Below are 21,096 nucleotides of genomic sequence, written 5' to 3' on the forward strand. Positions count from 1 at the left end.
TTTGATTCGTGCTCAATTATCCTGTTAGAGCAAAATTATCTCTTCATTTAATGCTGTTAAATTCTGTTATATGGTGGTGTAACATGATGAGATTATTGCTGAAATGAAATTCAGACAATATGGACTGTTAATTGGCAACTGTTGTTGGTAAGTTTCCCTTTGAAGAGGGGCAATTTGATAAAACTCGTTAATGGTGCAATTGTTTCTGATGTCATGAAACAGCGACTCTGACTTATTAATGGAAAAAGTCAAGCCCTTCAAAAAAAGAAAAGACCTTTCGATATCTATGGTAAAGCCTTTTAGCTTTCTACTTGGGAGATTGCAAGACTTGAGGTTTATCATCAAAGCTATCATGCAGCAAAATGTGGGAAGCCCGTTTGAGTCGAGTGTCCTCTATTTATCTTTTTGATTTTAGGGCAAAATTGACTAGTATGTTCATTATGAGACAAAACGTTTTTGGTTTTTTCAAGGGTTAAGCGAAGTGTCTGTTTCAATATGCCAGAAATATACTCTGTATTATGTTCCTAGATACACTTTAGGCTCAAAGTTATCGCTAACCCCCATTCTCTCGGACTCGGATGCACCTTAATTCTCCTAATTTATTTGTACACTTATCCATACCCTACTGCCAAATTATTACAGATATTTGTGCATACTAGTTTTATGGCACGTGCGTTGTACGTGTGTATCATATTATATAGTATATGATGTTGTAAAATAGAATTAATATGACTAAATTAAAGCTTTTTAGTAAATAATTATAAATTGAAAGAACAATGGTCAAGTACTTTTGAATGATTAATATAGATTGTCATAAAGTTGATTATTTTTGAGACCAAAATTACCAGATTTCATTGAAACATTTCAAAATACATTCAAAATTTAAATATGGTGAGAAAGCGACATTTTTTTAGTATTTTTTTTTACTTTACTGAATTTTGTAAACAAACTTAACCAGCAAAATAGAAAAATAATATCAATAGAAAAAATGTCACCAATAGCCTTTCCACTTGAGGTTATGACTAGGGGTGTTCATGGTTTGGATAAAAACTGATCCAAACCGAAAAACCAAACCGATTAAATGAATCGATTTAATTTGGGTTTTGGTTTGATTTGGTTTTAGATTGTTAAGAACCGATAGTATTTGGTTTGGTTATGGTTTTGTTCGAAAAAAATCGAAGAAATAACCGAATCGAACCGACAAGTTATATACATAAATTTTATTATTATACATACATAATATATTATATTCATAAACAATTTTAAAGATTTTATATATGTTTCATCAAAATTTATTTATAATTTACTTATGAAAGAAAAAATGTCTAAGGTGAGAACATTTTTCTTATTGGTTTCATGTATATGAGTGTCAATGGAAATTCTTTGTGGGACTGAAAATGTCATTGTCTCTTCCTTCTATGCCAAAATAGTGAATTTTGAAGTTTTATTCAGTAAATTCAATGATCGAAAGTTCTGTAATGCCAGTCATTCTAACTATTTTTTTGTTTAAATGGATTGTTGTCACTTTTTTCACGTTTTGAATGAATTGTTTCTTTTATTTTTATGTATGGTTTATAACCGAAAAACCGAACCAAAATCGAAAACAACCAAACCGATAAATGTATATTATATTTGGTTTGGTTTGGTTTTGATAATTTTAAAACCGATTAAGTTGGTTTAGTTTTGATTTTGAACAATAACCGACCAAAACCAAACCGTGAACACCCCTAGTTATGACTATAAAAGATGGACACCATTTAAGTACAATTTTTCTCTTAAATATTAATACTTTATTGTGCATGACACTAATAACTATTACCATAAATAGTGCAATATATTATCTTTATACGTAATATATCTTTTTAAAATATTATTACTCAACTAATATTTGAGTAAGACTATCATAGAGATGTAATTTTACCAAAAGTGTACTTCTATAGAAAATTTCAACACTGTTATAAGTAGAATATTATAGAGAAAAAAAATATAACATAAAAAATTAGTTCTAAAAAATTAGGTTGTTACAGTGAAATGTTCTTTTAGCGAATGATGGTTAAATAGAGAATTGAGTGTATGTCAAATATTTATGTTGATTGATTTTTCTTTTAGATATATCTATTTCAGTAGCGTAATTTAATATTAATATATGAACTACATCACCTATAGTGAAAAATATTTTATCTCTTTAAGTTTCTACCATATCTTTGTGAAATTGTAGTCCTATCTTTTTTTATGCAACATACATTTCATATAGTTATTGTCTAATGAGAGTATCTAATATCTTATAGAAGTTTTATCATGATATAAAACATTAAACTTTTTCAATAAAAAAATTAATTGATGAATAAAATTTAAATTATTTATTAATAGAATCTTTAATTTGATTTAAGATCATTTTGTGATCAATCACTATTTTCTTATCTATTTTTATATAGCTTGCAAGGAGTGTATCTTGTGACATATCATTTTCTTAGATCAAAATGAACACAAATAATAGAAAATTCATACTTAAAAAAAGTCAACACAATATAAATATATAAAAGAATAAATATATGAAACAATTCATAGCCAATGAAGAAGGAAGACGAAAATATATGTTCATGATATATTTACTCTAGTGTTCAATTTGATTGAAATCTCTTGCCACCAACACTTTACTTTCTCCAAAAAATATATTGAAAAATTCATAACCAATGAAGAAGGAAGACAAAAATATATGTTCATGCTATATTAACCTTAGTGTTCCAAAATTAGGAAGAAACTCCTTCATGTGAGGTTAAAAGAATAAAAAAAAGGAAAAACAAAGAAGAAATATTTTACCCTAGTCATGTGCTTTTTTCGTATTTTTTTTTTTTATTATTGTATCTCCCACAACTTGATTTATTTATTTTATTAGAAAAAATAATCTACAATGTGTGTATTCATCATTGTTCACTCATTATGTTAACATTAATTATTAACTTCTATCTCGAATTAAAATACAAAAGAAATTAATTAAAGAAACAAAACAAGAAAAAGAAATGAAAATTTCCGCGCACTATACATAGAAGTTTTCTGTGAAGCAAAGTTCATAGATAATTGCACATTTCTTTGTTCTCTTCTTTTCTTCTTTAATAGAAAGACAATATCTAAATTCCAATGCTAAGAACTTTGGCGAAACATATCAATGGATTGGGGATGAATCATATGAAAATTTTAAATGATCTTAAATTGTTACAGAAAAGAGATCACCAAAAATTTATAAGGAGTGAATGGTTGTGATTTATGACCGAAGAAACATGAAGGTAGAAATTGTTGTGATTCGTAGGGAATTAGTATTTTTTAATAAATAAAATATGTAGGTCAATTAAAAGGCTATTAATTTTCTAAAATGATATGAATAATATTGAAGTATTTGTGTGATGAAAATTGTAAGAGGAAAATACAATTGTGAATTGATGAATGATTTGTTACAATTTGTTCACCAACACTTTCTTATGTGGTACCTCCAATTTCATTGAGTTTTGAACTTAATAAACTGTTGCAAATAACACTTGGATATTTTAAGAAGAAGAAGAGTAGAAAATCTTACAAAAATCGTAGTTTAAAAGTGAGAGGAAACCCCTTTATTTATAGCTAACAAATAGTACTATGAATAGGTACTTATTGTGCCTTATCAGAATAGTCACAACCCTTCAAAAAAGTCACTGCTCTTCAGAAAAGTCACAACCCTTTGAAATAGTCACAACTCATCAGATAAAGCACAACTCTTTTGTAAAGTCACAACCCTTTGAAAAAGTCACAATCCTTTGGAAATGTAACAACTCATCGGAAAAGTCACTATCTTTTAGTGTAAAAAATGTATGTACTTTTAATATAATATAATATAATAAAATAAATTGAGTATTTTCAATTGAGGGTATTATAGTAATTCAACATTCATGTTTGGGAGTTCATGCTTTTAAGGTAGTATAGATATATAGATATAGATAGATGGGTAGTTGTTTATGGACCTGGTTTGTTTATCTTATCAATTTTTATTTATTTTTGTTGGAAAAACTACAGACGCACTTTTGCATCAGTCTTTAGACCATCTCCAACTGACCTCTATTTTACTCCTTATTCTCTGTATTTGGAGAGTAAAATAGAGAATGGCCTCTCCAACTACCCTCAATTTTACTCTTTATTCTTCATTTATAAAGAGTTGAATAATAGTTCTCCAAATTTGGGGAACTATTATTCATACTCTATATTTCACCTTTTGATTATTTTGTTATTATTTGTATTATATAATATATATAATTAATATATTATAAATCATGTAAGACCATTAATTAAACCTCTAATATTCGTTATTTATAAGAATTTAAAAAATAGATTGTTTAATATATAATTCTTTTATTTCAAATTAATAATATTTCATTTTTTAAAAAGCACTTCAAGTGGTATACTTTAAAATTATTATTATTTTTTCACTATGAAGAATGCACAAAATTTAAATGATAAGATGAAAATTTTAATTTTAATATACAATACATAACATAATAATTTAACTACAAGAATGCACATAAATGCTCATTTTGAACTTCATAGAGCATTTATGGGAGCAATGTAATAATCTTGAAAGTTGAATATTTGTGTAATGATTATGTAATTGTATTTCATTGATGATTTCATTTTTATTTGAATTGTCCATTAATATGTATATATTATATTTGTTTCCAATTTATGTCATTTAGAAATTTAGAATAAAATATAATTTTATATTAAAAAAGAATTGAAAAAAATAAAATTTTATATTACGTGAAAAGTATATAGAGTGATTATTTCAAAAAGAAAAAAGAAAGAAAGAAATGATTTAGGTTTGAAATAACAAAATAAAAATAATAATAATATAATATTAAGGAGAGAAAAGAAAAGTCTTTTTTAGAGAGTAAAACAGAGAATGGAAAAGGGCCAAATATACCCTTGCACTATTGAAAATAGTTTACATATACCCCTCGTTATACTTTCGAGCAAAATATACCCCTCCCGTTATATTTTCGGGCTAAATATACCCTTATAACTAACAGAGGACATGTGGATGACTAGGATTAAAAGAACTATTCAATTTAAAATAAATTTAATTCGAATATAACTCGCCCCGCCCCAATAATATAACCCGACCTAATCTATAACATTGACCCACCCAATTTATCTTTCAAACAAAGAAATCTAATAATATTATTAGACCTAATCTATAACATTGATCCACCCAATTTATCTTTCAAACAAAGAAACCTAATGCACGATTAAGTTCTCTCCAGCAACTAAAGAGACATCCAGTCAAAGAGGTATGTAGCAGAATAATTTGTCAGTCCAACTTCAAGGCCAAATTGCGGCAGCTCATGAGCATGTGCAGAGGCAAGAATCTTGATGATAAACTTAAATTGATGTTGTTTTACAATTCAACAGTAAGAAATTAGCATGCCGAGTCGTTAAGAAATTGAAACTTGTAGTTTAGCCAAATTGAAGGTTGAACTTCAGATATCTTTCCATAACCACCTCTGTCAAAAGTGACGAATCATTTAAGAAAGAACAACACGAGACATACAATGTTCCTATTTCGAAAATGGTTAACTTCAGAAACAATTTTTACTAGGAATTATTGTACATGGTAACAAGGTGTTTAGTGAGCACTCACTAGATGACTCAACTCAGTGGCAGAGGCAGCATGTAATGAGGGGGGTCATCCGACCTCCCTCGGCGAAAAATATTAATATTTATACATAGTTAAAATTATTTTTTAGGTATGTATAATAGATGTCGAACCCCCTTCCACTAGTTCGTGTGCTTACTTTTAAGATTTTGAACCCCCTTATTAAATTTTCTGGCTCCGCCACTGACTCAACTTCATCAAACAACACTTTCTTTTGAAGTAGAGGTTCTAGTTTGCAATGCTCCTTTCCTTTGCTAGACAGAGAAGAAGATGCGTTTTAGGGCTCTTTTTTATGTTTGAGATGAATTGGGTAGGTCTACATTATAAATTAGATTGGGTTATATCTTAATTGAATTTATTTTAAATTTATAGTTCTTTTAATCTCATCTGTGCATGTGTCCTTTGTTAGTTATAAAGGTATATTTAGCCTGAAAGTATAACGGGAGGGGCATATTTAGCCTGAAAGTATAACGAGGAGTATATTTAAACTATTTCCAATAGTACATGGGTATATTTGGCCCTTTGCCGAATAGAAAATTAAATTGGAGTTGGTTGTCTAAAAAAATAGAAAACTCTATATTTGGAGAGTAAAATAGAGAGTAAGATTAGAGACGCCCTTATGAATTTGCCAAGGAAGTCGTAGTATTGCTACAAGTGGCAAAAAGAAAGACATCTCAAGAAAATGTTGCAAATCTCAATTTTGTTATAAAATAAAGATAAAATTAAAATCAAACGGAAAGAGAAAGAAAGAGGAATACATAAAGTAGTAATATGGAAAATAATCCCCTCTTTTGAGTGTTGTATTGTTGTGGTAATGCCTTATATATAGGCATAATATGACTTGGAGAAGTCATACTTCTACGGTAGCAAAAGTGGGGCCCATCACATGGCATCTACAAATATATTATTTACAACACTTCCCTTTGGATGTCTATGTAAAAAAAATTTCTAAGAAAATGTACTATATGTAGTACATATTCTTTGTTACTTTATTCAAACTTTATCATAAAATCTAGTAGGACAAAATCTTGGTTGAGAAGAAACAAAAGTGTGTAGTGTGTTCTACTCCCTTTGACAAAGACCGCAATTCAGTTGTTTATTCTTCATATGCCATTCTTGTATGCTATTTTCTCAAGAGTCAAAGTTGATATGAATTTGATAAATAAATCTGTTGTATTATCACTTTAACAGATTTGTTGTATATCAATATAACCATTCGTGGTTGCACGCCTGAGGAAGCTACTAGAAGGATTTTCAGCAAACTACTTGTTTGAGCTATTTTGAAACCTCTCTGCTCAAGCTATTTACATGTTGCCTTCTTGATTTCAAGCTTGTCCAAAACATTGTGTAATGGACATCCACAATATGGTATATTTACCACTCATTGGAGTTCATCCATAGATAATGTGCCTCGTTAAAACCTTACTAGGAAAAATCCTGTGGGAAAAAAGATCCATTGAAGGAAAAAGAGCACATACCTAGTAATACATATTGAAAACTGCCTCATTAAAAACCTTACCAGGAAAATCCAGTGGGACAAAACCTCAGTTAAGAAAAAAAGAGCGCAACACATATTTTACCCCCAATTAAAACATTACTTAATTCTTGTAAAGGACACCTCTCAATCTTATATTTAGCTTTTCAAATATTGCTATTGATTGTGTCTTTGTAACCGAATCACATTCATGAAGATGTTGCATCTTTGAGTTTATTCTGATATATCATTTTCTTGTCTCTTGGATATGTTGAGTTCAGCCAAATGCATCATTGACAATCACCTAGTTTGTGACCTCGTCAGCGTAGACAAATTGCTCATTCGATTTGTTTATAGCAGTAGTCAAGTGACAGAGGGTTTCATGTAATAAAATTGACTGTCTTGTTGAATAATATGATATGGAAGTATTTCCACATGAAAACATATATATCTCTTGAGATCAAACTTGTATAAATCAAATGATTTCCTATAGTTTCATAACCAATAAACCTTGAAAAAATTTGTTAGAATAAACAAATTTACAAATCAATTTTGATTCACTCAGATATCTCTATTGATATGAGTAATGTTATATTGTGCATTCACATTAATAAAATTACTATACCATGAGTAGTAATAACAAGATACATAACTTCACCAATTGCACTATGACATAGTACTTTCTAATCATTTTAAAGAGATCGAAATAGATCTTTCTTTATGTTAAGCGATCTCACCATTATTGGGTACTCAATAGGATCATTTTGAAATCTTTTAAACCCTTCAAGGACTTTACCTGTCTAGCTAGACATGAAAATAATTTATTATATGTATTCGAGTTTTTCATATATTGTCAGATTGGAGAAATCTCATCGCATCCACCACAGGATAACATATCTCCATATAATAATGTTAGAACTTTTGCAAATTTTTTTTGTACCCCCATGGAACAAGCCGTAATTTATATCTTACAATTTTACTCGTTGAACAATAATCTATTTGTACCCCACTGCTATTATATTCAAAACATTACTTTTTCAAGTAAATTGAAATATACTTAAATTGTGTATTTTCTTTGGCCAATCATTTATCTGTCGATACTATTTGACAAAGTTGAATTCACGATCCTCGTCACCATTTATAATTTGCGCTACATTATATTAAAGACATCGTTGATGGTTATTTGATATCGATTCTAATATGACATAACTTGTCAAGCTCTGTTTATCTCTCATCATTTTTCGGGTACCTAAACCTTTGCCAAGATTTTATAAAGTATTATGTCATGATAATTTTTCAAAAACACTTGCCTCATTATTATGATCATCTTGATCATTTTCCCTCTTCTTCTTCAACAAGTTTTATCTTTCGAATCGATATATCTATCATGCTTCAGGCATGTCATAAATTATGTCCTTCAAGGACTTTCCATTGAAGCATTGCAACTAATTTTTAACATGGGGTCAGCAAATGCGTCTGATAATTGACTTGAATTATTTTTTCATAGAGGATCATACTAATGATAATTCATTATGTATAAAATATTTTTCAGTTGCTTATCATCCCTCCCCCAAATGTTAGAGAATCTAACATTCACCCAACCTTATTTGGGGGCTCATCTTTGTGCATTGTGTAGTGGTGGTGCAATTGAATATATACTACACATTTAAATTTCTAGATGAGAATTACTTGATTCTTGACCCTGAACCTATTTTGATAGGAGAATCTTGTTGGCTTGATATGTACAAGTGCTGCTACATTTTAAACAAAACATTTCATACAAATTTTTTTTGGGAGTCTTGTACTCATAACCAATGGGTTAACTATAATTGGAGTCATATAATTTCTGCTTAAACCACTTGGATATAAATCAACATCATTAACATAGTTTTATAATTTTATGATTTGTAGTGTGCTCTTGATTTAACAATTCGAGCAAACACCCTTGCAAAAACTAAATTGCAAGTTTATAACAAAGCACATGTGACCATAACATAGATGCATCTATTAAAATCATATAATAGTATATGGTTCACATGGAGGGTGAACGGATCCATATTCACCTATTCATACATTTCAAAAATTCAGGAGATACAAATCTCAACCTTTGTCACTCCCCGAGGCTACACCCTAGACGTAACACAGGACCTAGGATCACGAGTGACCCCAAGCTAACCCCGAGTCTGACATATATCAAGCATTATATAAAAGTTATTGAGTAAAACATATACTATGCGGAAAATAAAACAGTGAATATTTGAAGATGGGGAAAATCCAAATAGTTTGAATATAAGTGAAATAAACTATGAGTTTAATGTTGACTGACCCAACATGTAACAAATCGATCTGAATCTACTACTATGTCTGAAAAGCCTCTACTGAATTGAGTTGCTGGGGCATGCCCTAGTGATAACGCTCAACTACACTTCATTCGATTCTAAGTGTAGGCGGTCGTGATCAAGTATAAACCCAACGAAGAGTTGGGGTCGATCCCATAGGGAGTGATACGGTAAAGAATTCAATTACGAAGTGAAATATTGTTCTAATCATTTGTAGAAGTAGACATTTTCGAAGTGGTTAAAGTAAATGGTAGGGGTTCGACAATTAATGTCAATTGGAGGGATCAAAGTGAACAATTAACAACTACGAACACACGGGGGGTAATCAAGTAGAGAGGGATCCTTGGGAGTGTGATCGATTGAATGCCAATTTCGCTATATGGGTGATTATTACTTACTAAAAATCATTGAATCTTAGTGGATAGGCTAGACTTTAGGTATAATAGTCATTTCTTAATCAACTATTACAAATCGAGCGAGTTCTCTCGAACCTCGATAAGATTAACAAAGATAAACAACCAAATACCTCAATTAATCTACTCTTTCAAGCTAGATTAGTAAGATTGAGTTTAGACCCACTTTCTCAAGCTAAATCTACAATAACCCAATCACTAAAATCATCAATTAATAGTTTTAACTCTAAAACCTCTTTCTCAAGCAAGCTTAGAATACTGGGCTAGAATTGCATTTGCAACTACAATTCATCAATTAATACTCAACTACTAATTGAACCCACTTCAAATCAACACTAAAATCAGTAAATACTAACATCCATAAGCTAATTGAAGCATTCAATCACATAATCACACCCCTAAGAATGGGGGTTTTAGCCACACATAATAAAGAGCAAGAAATAATTATCAACTATATTTTCCATCAGCTTGGGTAAGTAATCTACAAGTCTTCAAAATGCTTGAATTGAATTCAAAATCAAAATAAACCCTAAATCTCTACTCAAAAACTTAAAGAACAGTGTTAGGGATAAAAAATCTAACGTGGGAACTCTCTAAGACTTTAGAACTGTAGAAATCTCTTTTTAAAATTGCATGTATACGCTTCCAGATTTTCAGTTCTGGAGCCACTCGACGGAGTAAGATGAGCTTCACCGACCAAGTCGGTGACTCCCTGAGTGCTCCTTTCCATCGCCTTATTGGCTTGGCTTTTCCACACTTTGCTTCTGTGACTTTAGGCAATCAGAACTTCCATCGCTGATCCAGTCGGCGCTTTGCCAAATTACCCTTTTTGTCGCCGAGTTGGCTTTGTCCATAGGCTGGCCTGCTGGAACTTTTGGCAAATTCGCCGAGTGGCTTTGGTGAAAATCAAACTTGTTTTTCTTCAACTTTTTGAGTTTTTTCGCTCCTTTTTTCCTGGTAATGTCCTTGCCTTGCTCTTTTGCCTTCATTGCTGCAAATTCGCATTTAAACATCAGTTAAGAGCATATAATAGGCATTGAGGACACTAAACCTCTAGATATTAAGACTTAAATGAGTCGAAATCCCCGACTCATCAACACCCTCAACTTAAACTTTTGCTTTTCCTCAAGTAAAACACAAGATCAATCAGTACAACAGAGATGTCTACAAATAATGCTACTCAAGACTCAACATGAATGGACATAAGAGGTTCAATCTTCCTATGCAATGTTCAATTGTGCACTACAAGTTTCAAACTATGACTAGCCATCATCAAATAGAACTCAAGTTCACAATGCTTGCTTCAAATGCAAATTCAAGCTCAACAAAAGTATTTAAATGCCCTCACATTATGAATGATTCCATGCTCACACAAAGCTCATCAAATTTTTAGAATTAAGGAATCAAAAGCAACTCTCACACTCTCAAAGATAATTACATGCATGGTTCTACCCATAGGCTTGCCCGTATTTTCCAATCTACATGACATTAAGATCAATCAAGATCACGAAGGTCTTTCAAGGCTTGTAACAGGGCTGAGGGTAAAGGTATGATCATTTTGGCTTAGTGACTTCTACCTTCATGAAGCATGGCTTGCATTTCACTTTTTCTCCTATTCTTTCACTCTTGTTGATTTTCACAATCCACCGTATGTTATTTTAAGCATGATTCATTGGATACCCCATTTCTTTTGTCCATTGCACAAACTTTATTGCAACATTCTATTTCTTTTACGATTTTTTTCTTCTTTTTTTTTTATATAGAGGGGTTCCATCTTTTTCAACACAATCCATCAAGGAAAAATTTCACAAACTTCGTGACTTTCCTCTTTTTTCACCACCCCTACTTAGGCTTTTGGCCTAAGTTGGCTATTCAAATAGACCAATGCGTCATGAAGGTTTTAGGTGATGGAAAGAAGAGATTAAAAGAGTCATGCTTCATCCAAGAAAAGGTTAGGCTCAAATAGTGCCAAGCTAGGTTCACACTCTCACAAGGTGGTCACAAAGTGGTATACTAGCAAGGTTGTTCACTCTCCAAAATTTTTGCCTAAGATCATCTCTATCATTCGCCTACATTAGTCAATTGGACTAACGGGGCAAGTTCTAGCTAGGTATTACCAATCACATATTTCAAGACAATCTCACCACACATGGCATTCAACACAATCGTCAATCAAGGTTTTACAATTTTAGCTCGAGTGCAGCGATCATTACAAGATTCATTTCAACAACCGACTAGTCACAATGAGATGCTAAGAGTTCACACATGACTTATGCAACTCAAATTTGCCTCATTGGGATTGCACAAACATATTGTTCAATCAAGAGACTATTCAACTCATCGGTATTGATCGCAACTGATACTCAAATATGCAAGAGAACAACCACATTCACAAACAACAAGAGGTGGAATTTTAAATTTGGATAAAAAACCAACCAACATTCACATTAAAAACAATAACAAGCCATAATCACACAAAGTAAGCATAACTGACTATCAAATATAAAAAAATCACAAAAACAACCTTAAAGGGGCAGGTATGAAGATATCTCACCTCACCAAACAAAACTAACAATTGTCCTCAATGTAAAAGAAATGAATAGTCTCAAAATAAAACTAAATAGAGTCAAGATCCCCTGTCAGGCTAAGTCTGAGGTGAAATCTACATATACGTGACTCCCTCAATCTAGGCATCAGTGCCTGACTCAGCTCCATCCTTCGCTCCACTAGAGCTCACCATTGATGTATCCCGAAGAGAGGCCTCCATAGTTGTCCACACCATCGCACCTTCTAGGTCATTACATACTGCTGCATCTCGTGTACCAAACTCCTCCTCATCAATCTCGGCATCCTCATCAACCACAACAACATCTCCGGTCGTAGTAGCCGGAAGGATCTCAGAAATGGTTAGCAACTTTGTACTCGGGCCCTTAGGAGGTCCACCTGCCAAAAAATGTAGACATATCTATGGATTTAAGCTCATCCACATCACATCTCAAGCTAGCAACATCGACTCTGAAAGCCGTCACATCATCAGATTGGCGCCCACTCTGCTCACATGCCTCCACTCTAACCATGAGGGCGTCTAATGACAAGCCATGTGCTCTAATTAGCTCTCGGTACTCTCTCAACTCAGCCCAAATAGGAGCTAAGGCAACAACAATGGCTCTGTCAGTCATGCCAGGAAAAACAACCTCTACCCGAGAGACACATACATCAGCAGATTGGGCCAGATGGCCCATCTTGAACAGTATAGCCTGGGTCAATGGGGGCCGAGAAGCAGCAATAACATCAATAGAAGTAGCAGCAGCAGCAGATCTAGAAGGGATAGTAGTAGAAGTGCCAAGGGTACCTGAAGGCTCACCAGCCTGAGTAGGAGGGGCGGTGTTTTCCTGTAGCATCTCCATGTTAACAATCGAGGAAGTTTCCACCGGTGCATCTCTCCTCCTCTCAGCCTCATCTCTAGTGTACTCGACATCGATCATCCGGATGCCCATAGAGAAAGTGGGAGTCACTTGCACATTCGTCTTCTACACCAATGGCACTTGGGCATGCCGATAGAGCTTTATGATCAACACTGGGAAATGCAGTGAGGTCTGACTCTATTTGGGCCTTATGGCCATCTTTTGCTCAATAATCAGCCTGAGATTCAATCTATCCCGGTAAATGATGCACCCCAACAAAGCAGCCTTAGGATGCCGGAGTATAGACTCGTTCTATGAAGGCATCAATATGCTGCTAATAAATTCGAACCAATACTGAACATCCACATTAAATTCTTTCTTCTATATCTTAACTCCTGGCTCGATCCATGACGGTCTGATGTCGGAGATAAGAGGAGCCAACCACCTTTTAAAATCATCCAGGGTCTTTTTTTGTATCTGATCTACCAAAACATGGAAGATATTCATAGTGCATCCCAACAACTTATTTATGTTGGTGCTACTACATTTCCCATTTCTACCACGCACCACCACATTGTCAACCGGTGCGAACTAGCTGGTCTTTTTCTTCCCCTTTGGCACCAACTGCCCAAACTCAACATAAAATTCTCAGACCCAGGAAGGTATGTATGCGCCTCAGGACCATGTAAAGATCTCAAACTTTTGGAACTTGATAGTGTTCCACATTTCAGGGCACCTGTCCACTACTCCATCTGTAGACAACCTCTTCTCTTCTAAGATAGTCCTTAATCCGACAACCTTTAATCTATTCAATGACCGAGGTGGAGGTACTTGTACTGGGGCACCAGAGGTACCTGCTCAACCGTTTGTGCTGGAGGTAAGGGAGGTATAGGAGTCACCAATAACCTGGCCGGATCATAAAGTGCTTTAGAGCACAGCTCAACTCTCCTCCTTAGTAAGGTATGGTCATCTTTTAGCTCGGATATGCAGACTGGGAATCTAGATCCCGAGTTGACCTCACCGTCAGACTTTGAAGTGGTGAGATGGGTGTCGTAGATACCCATACTATCAGAGCTAGCCTCCGTTGGACTTGGCTTAACAAGTCCCTTACCCTTGCCTGTGCACTTTTCCCATGTCGGAGGAAGTTTGGCCTGTGTAGCTCATGAGGGAGCAGCACCATCGTTTATTACTATTCCCTGTGCTCTCTTCCTTGGTGGTTGATTTCTGCATGGAACCTCAGGTCTGACCATACCTGCAAAACAACATAGAATAAACCAATACATTAGAAATAGTTCCAAAAAAATATCAAACTATAAAATCTACAGGAAAACTTGCCGACAAGTTTGGCGAGTCACCGAACCCATTCTGCGAACCAAATCGGGTTCGTCAAAAGTTACAGAATAAAATTACTCAGATATCAGCACAAGTCGGTGGTGTACAGGGCCTTTTGGTGATTCACCGACACCATTTGGTGAACTAAAAGTAGCTTGCCGAAAGTTACAGAATATTTCCTAAAATTGTGGTTGAGAAAGGGTGATCAAATAGACATTCAACGAGCTTAGGCATATCGCCGAATGTTAGAGAATAAACTCATAAAAATGAAGAATAAAAAGGCAATCCAAGAGTCACTCGGCAAACCGCCGAGCCATTCGGCAAGCTTGACTAAGCTCGCCGACTTATACCTCATGCCAGATTTTGACCCCACCCTTTAATTTTCAACCCACAGCCCACAATAATGAAATTAACCCACTATTCTATGCAATTCAACCTAGACCCATACCCATAATGACCCCGGGGTAATCAAACTTACCCCGATTTTTCTAAAATTGACCAATCAACGTCTTTCACCCTTAAGAATGACGTCATCTGCTCTATCATTCGGAAAATTCAGCCGATCAATACAATTCGGGTTACTCATACTTCACCCATACTAGACCCAACATACAAACAACACACACCCGCAATTTCAATCAGTTCAAACACGGAATTCAACAAGTATTGTAACACTTTAGATCTCAAAATGAAGAAAATCTGGTGCCAGTCCCAGAACTGCGTGGCCCCGTAGGTTAAGTCCCCTCTATTGGGCATCAGTTTTAGTGATCACGCCAGTCATGCCTCTATACCCCTGACAAGGTATATTGGGTCCTCTCGATGGGGTGTATACATCAGACTCCATGTTTAGCTCATGTGGTTTTATGTCGGTTATTAGTAGCTGCCACAAACAGATTTCAGTGTATTTGACCAGGTTTTCAGTTATACTTCAGTATTCAGTCCTAGCATGTTCAGATAGTATTATTGATCAGTTATGCTTTGTTCAACTTATATGTTTGTTCAACTTTTATCCTATCCTGCATGCTCAGTACCTTCCAAGTACTAACACATACTCTGCGCTACATCTTTTCGTGATGTAGGTTCAGGTACTCAGCATTCAGATCATGCATAGATCGGTTCCCGATCTCCAATTCAACAACTTCAGTGGTGGGTCCTCATATTTCTAGGACAATAGACATGCTTTACACTTTAGTCTTTTTATTCAGTTTTCAGTTTTACTAGAGTTAGCTGGGGTTATGTCACAACAACTTTAGTCAGTTGGAGGCTTTTTTAGACATAGTACTAGATTCAATTTTAGTTTTGAGTTTGATCATCCAGTTGTTATTAAACTCATAGTCCTTTTTATATTCAGATGGGTATTAGGTATTCCCCACGTTTAGTTATCATTGTTTAAGCTTCCACATAATATATTTATTCAGTAATCTTTTAGTATGCTTATGATATGCCAGCTCAGGGTTAACTTGGGGTCACTCATGATCCTAGGTCCCGTGTTCGTGTCCTGGGGGTAGCCTCGGGGCGTGACAAGTATAGCATTAAACACAAACATAAACATGGTACGATAGTAGCCCTCACTTAAAAATCAGCTAACTCCACGAAATCATGCAATATATCCAACAAAATACAAGCATGCATCAACAACTACTAAAAAATCAATCCAAGTTCGGGACACCAACCTCAAAAGTAGATACAATTATTAGGCAAGCAAATTCGGAAGCAAACACGCAACATTCCCCAGAGCAATTGATCCCCACACAAAATTACAAGCAAAAATATAATCTAGATATGAAGTGTAACAGTGCAAAAATTTTGAATTTAAAACGGTTGAGGCCTTTTTGACCCTTCAGTTCGCGCGCCAGTTGGTGATATCCACTTGTGCCAAATGGTACTTTTGTCAGCCGAATGTTATAGAAACTCCAGCCATTTAGTTGGTAAAAATAGTGGTCGACATCGGGCTTGCCGACCTGTTCGGTGAGTCGCCAAACGATACCTGAGCTCGCATAATTGCCCCTTTTCCAAAATTTCAAATTTTCAACCTGCACATCTAACACCCATTATTCAAACAAAAACATTAAATACTAAAAGCTTGGGTTGCCTCCCAAAAAGTTCCCTATTTAACGTCGTGGCACGATGAAGACATGCTTTCAAGCTTCATTCTTTGGGTTGACCATGGTATCACTCGGTAAACCTCCTTTTGGTCTTGGGTTTAAATGAGTCGAGTTTGACCCATTTGTGCTTCCAGCTACTTAATCGATGTTGAATGTAAGGTTACTGTTTTGTTCAGAGATGAGACATTATCTTTCTCCGATCATTCTACTTTGTTGAGAATGCGTGCAAGCATATCTTCGGTGCAGAAATTTTCAAGATCAACCCTTTGCCCTTTTGGGTTTTGACGCTTATGTGGAGGTACATATATCTCTTTGTCACCGTCCCACTCTCTCCAATTCATACCACGATCACACCATTCCCTATCTCGGTCCTTCCAACCATCATCGCGATCCCAATTCCAATCTTCATTCCCACCCGACCTTGGATAGTTCAGGAAGAAACCTCCTCCTTGATTTGTTAGGAAGTGTACTTCCTCATTGTACATAGCTTCAAATTGTGCTTCATCGCAATTCACTCCATTAACTCCAATCACATGCACATCCTTAGAACCACTACCCATGATGTGTTTTGACAATGGATCCATTTGGGTTACCATCTTAGCCATGTTTGCATCCTGATCTTGGTCCTTTTTGATTTGTTCCTTTGTCATCTTGAAGTTCAAAGGAGACACTTGATCCTCTCTAGAGTACTAAACACAGTTGATTTTTGTCATCTCATCGAGAAAAGTAGAGGGTATTTCAAACAGTTGTTGCTTAATTCCTCTTCGAACGAGCTGGTCAGCCACACCCTTGTTGACTAAATCTAGACTCTGGTAGAAATATTGTAGCAACACATTATTCAGGAGTCAATGAGTTGGACATTGGATCAGCAACTTCTGAAACCTCAGCCACGTCTCATGAATTAATTCACCATCCACTCGTTTAATGTTTTGAATATTATCTCTCAAAGTCACCATCTTTGAGAAAGCGAAAAACCTTACATAAAATGCATCTGTGAGCTCTTCCTAAGAAGTGATTGAATCCCTTGGTAACTCAGCCAACCACTTTATTGCTTCCCCCATTAGGGAAAAGAGAAACAAACAAAGTCGGACCGACTCTTGAGTAATGTTCTTGAAAGAAAATGGCCCACACATATCCACAAAGTTTTGGATGTGGTCATGAGGATCATCCGTAACTAGACCTCCAAATAGACCCTTCATTTGCAACAACTGCAACATAGTGCTAATCACATGAAACATCACATTGCCCACAATCGGAGGTAATCAAATAGCACCCGCACTTCCCAGTTGATCTTCATTGACATTGTGCAAGTTACTGATGTTGTCATTATATGCAAGTTGGCTAGCACCATTAACACTCATCTCTTCACATGTTCAAGAGCAGCCAACAAACACAAAAATAAGTTGATTCAACTACAACACAATCAATTCACAACTAAACTTCACTAAAAGAATTCTAAACACTACTCCTCGGCAGTGGTACCATTTTTGGTAACGCGCAACTACACTTCATCCGATTCTAAGTGTAAGCGGTCGCGATCAAGTATAAATCCAACGAAGAGTTGGGGTCGATCCCACAGGGAGTGATATGGTAAAGAATTCAATTACGAAGTGAAATAGTGTTCTAATCATTTGTAGAAATAGACATTTTTGAAGTAATTAAAGTAAATGGCAGGGGTTTGACAATTAATGTCAATTGGGGGGATTAGAGTGAACAATTCACAACTACAAACATACGGGGGTAATCAAGTAGAGAGGGATCCTTGGGAGTGTGATCGATTGAATGCCAATTTCCCTATATGGGTGATTATTACTTACTAAAAATCATTGAATCTTAGTGAGTTGGCTAGGCTTTAGGTGTAATAGAAATTTCTCAATCAACTATTACGAATCAAGTGAGTTCTCTCAAACCATGATAAGCTTAGCCCAATACCTCAATTAATCTATTCTTTCAAATGAGATTGGTAAGATTGAGTTTAGACCCACTTTCTCAAGCTAAGTCTATAATAACCCAATCACTACAATCATCAATTAATAGTTTTAACTCTAAAACCTCTTTTTTCAAGAAAGCTTAGAATACTAGGCTAGAATTGCATTTGCAACTACAATTCATCAATTAAAACTCAACTACTAATTGAACCCACTTCAAATAAACACTAAAATCAGTAAATACTAACACCCATAAGCTAATTGAAGCATTCAATCACATAATCACACCCCCAAGAATGGGGGTTTTAGCCACACATAATAAGGAGCAAGAAATAATTACCAACTATGTTTTCCATCAGCTTGGGTAACAATGTACAAGTCTTCAACATGCTTGAATTGAATTCAAAATCAAAATAAACCTTAAATATATACTCAACAACTTAAAGAACAGTGTTAGGGATCAAAAACCCAATGTGGGAACTCTCTAAAACTTCAGAATTGTGGAACTCACTTTTTAAAATTGCATTTATATGCTTCCATATTTTCAGTTTCAGAGCCACATGGTGGAGTAAGTCAAGCTTCACCAACCAAGTTGGCAACTCGCTGATTGCTTCTTTCCATCACCTTCTTGGCTTGGTTTTTTCCTACTTTCCTTCTGGAAGATTAGGCGATCAGAACTTCCATCGCCGATCCAGTCGGCGCTTCACCGAATTACCCTTTTTTTTGCCGAGTTAGCTTTGTCCGTGGGCTGGCCTATTGGAACTTTTGGCGAGCTGAAGAGCCACTTGATGACTCAATGAGTGGCTTTGGCGAACATCAGACTTGTTTTTCTTCAACTTTTTCAGTTTTTTCGCTCCTTTTTACCCGGTAATGTCCTTGCCTTGCTCTTTTGCCTTAATTGCTGAAAATTTGTATTTAAACATCAGTTTAGAGCATAAAGTAGGCATTGAGGACACTAAAACTCTAGATATTAAGCTATGAATGAGTCAAAATCCCCGACTCCTCACCCAACTATCTCTAACAAAACTGAAAACTGAAAGTAAAGACTAATATAAAAAGCATATCTATTGTCCTCGAAGTATGAGGACTCACCACCAAAGCCGTTGTAGTCGAATCGAGAATCAATCTAAGCGTGATCTGAATGCTCAGTGCTTGAACCAACATCATGAAATGATGTAGCGAAAAGTATGCATCATGGAATGTACTGAGCATGTATGATATAGATATGCTAAGCTGAACAAATTATATTAGCTGAAAAATGCATAATTGAGCAATGATATAATCTGAACAAGGATATAGATAAGTAATGAAGTATAACTGAAAGATAAACTAAACGCAATGTCCAAGTACTAATCATGAAGATAACATGTTAAATGGTATACTGAAGTAACTGCTGAAAATCTGGTCAATGCACTAAGAGTTTGACTGTGGGAGCTACTATTAACAGACCTAACCCACATGAGCTAAACGTGGAATACGATGTCTAATCCCCATCAAGAGGACCCAATATACCTTGCCAGAGTTATAAAGAAATGACTGTGGCGTGATCACTAATACTTATACCCAACATAGAGGACTTATAATCCTATGCAGGCACGTAGTTCTAAGACTATGAGGGTACGCTGAACCCTAGTCCAACTAGGTGCTAAGTCTACTCCTAAATGAATACATATGAAGTTAAAATGCATTAAATACTGAGTAGCTCAAAATACTGACATGCCAAATGAGAATGCAACATTTATATACTGAGGATATGACATTCGACATTTGGAGCATGATTTTCTATTTAACTAACCTAACAAGTATAATTCATGAACTAAGAGAATTTACACAACTAGGGTTCTGAGTTTTATACATGGAATTAAGAAACATTTCCATGAAAACATGTTATTTAGACTATGGATACTATAGCAACTGAAATCACCACAATTCCCAAGATTTTACAAACCCTAGGTCTAAACAAGTTATGTGGAATCAAGGAACTGATTGAATTTTAGGGACCTAGTAGATGAAAGGAACCCACTAGTGAAATCCCACATACCTGGTGCCTAAATCTATGAATAAGTCCTTTGGATTTCGAGGCTGAACTTTGAAGAACACTGCGGCTTGTTCTTGAAAGAAACTAGCGCCTCTTTCTCTTCTTTTCGTTTTAACTTGGATGATTTTTGGAGAATGAGGGTTCTGGATATGTCTAACTAGATTATTAGGCTTAAACTGAGTAAAGCGACGTAGTTTACGTATCAAACAAAGTAGTTTAAGTTCCCATAGCATAAGGGAAAAGACAAAAATAACCCTGACTTAAAGCTGATGAAGTTCAGCTCCCGAGGGGATTGACGAACTGTCGTTTGAACCATTGCCCGTCAACTGGGTCGTGGTTCGAGGTCTCCCCAATAGGACTTCACTAAAACAAGCATAACTTTTTAT

This window comes from Solanum verrucosum, unplaced genomic scaffold, assembly GCF_900185275.1.
Source record: "Solanum verrucosum unplaced genomic scaffold, falcon-dt-bn FXZP01000256.1, whole genome shotgun sequence".
Classification (NCBI taxonomy): domain Eukaryota; kingdom Viridiplantae; phylum Streptophyta; class Magnoliopsida; order Solanales; family Solanaceae; genus Solanum; species Solanum verrucosum.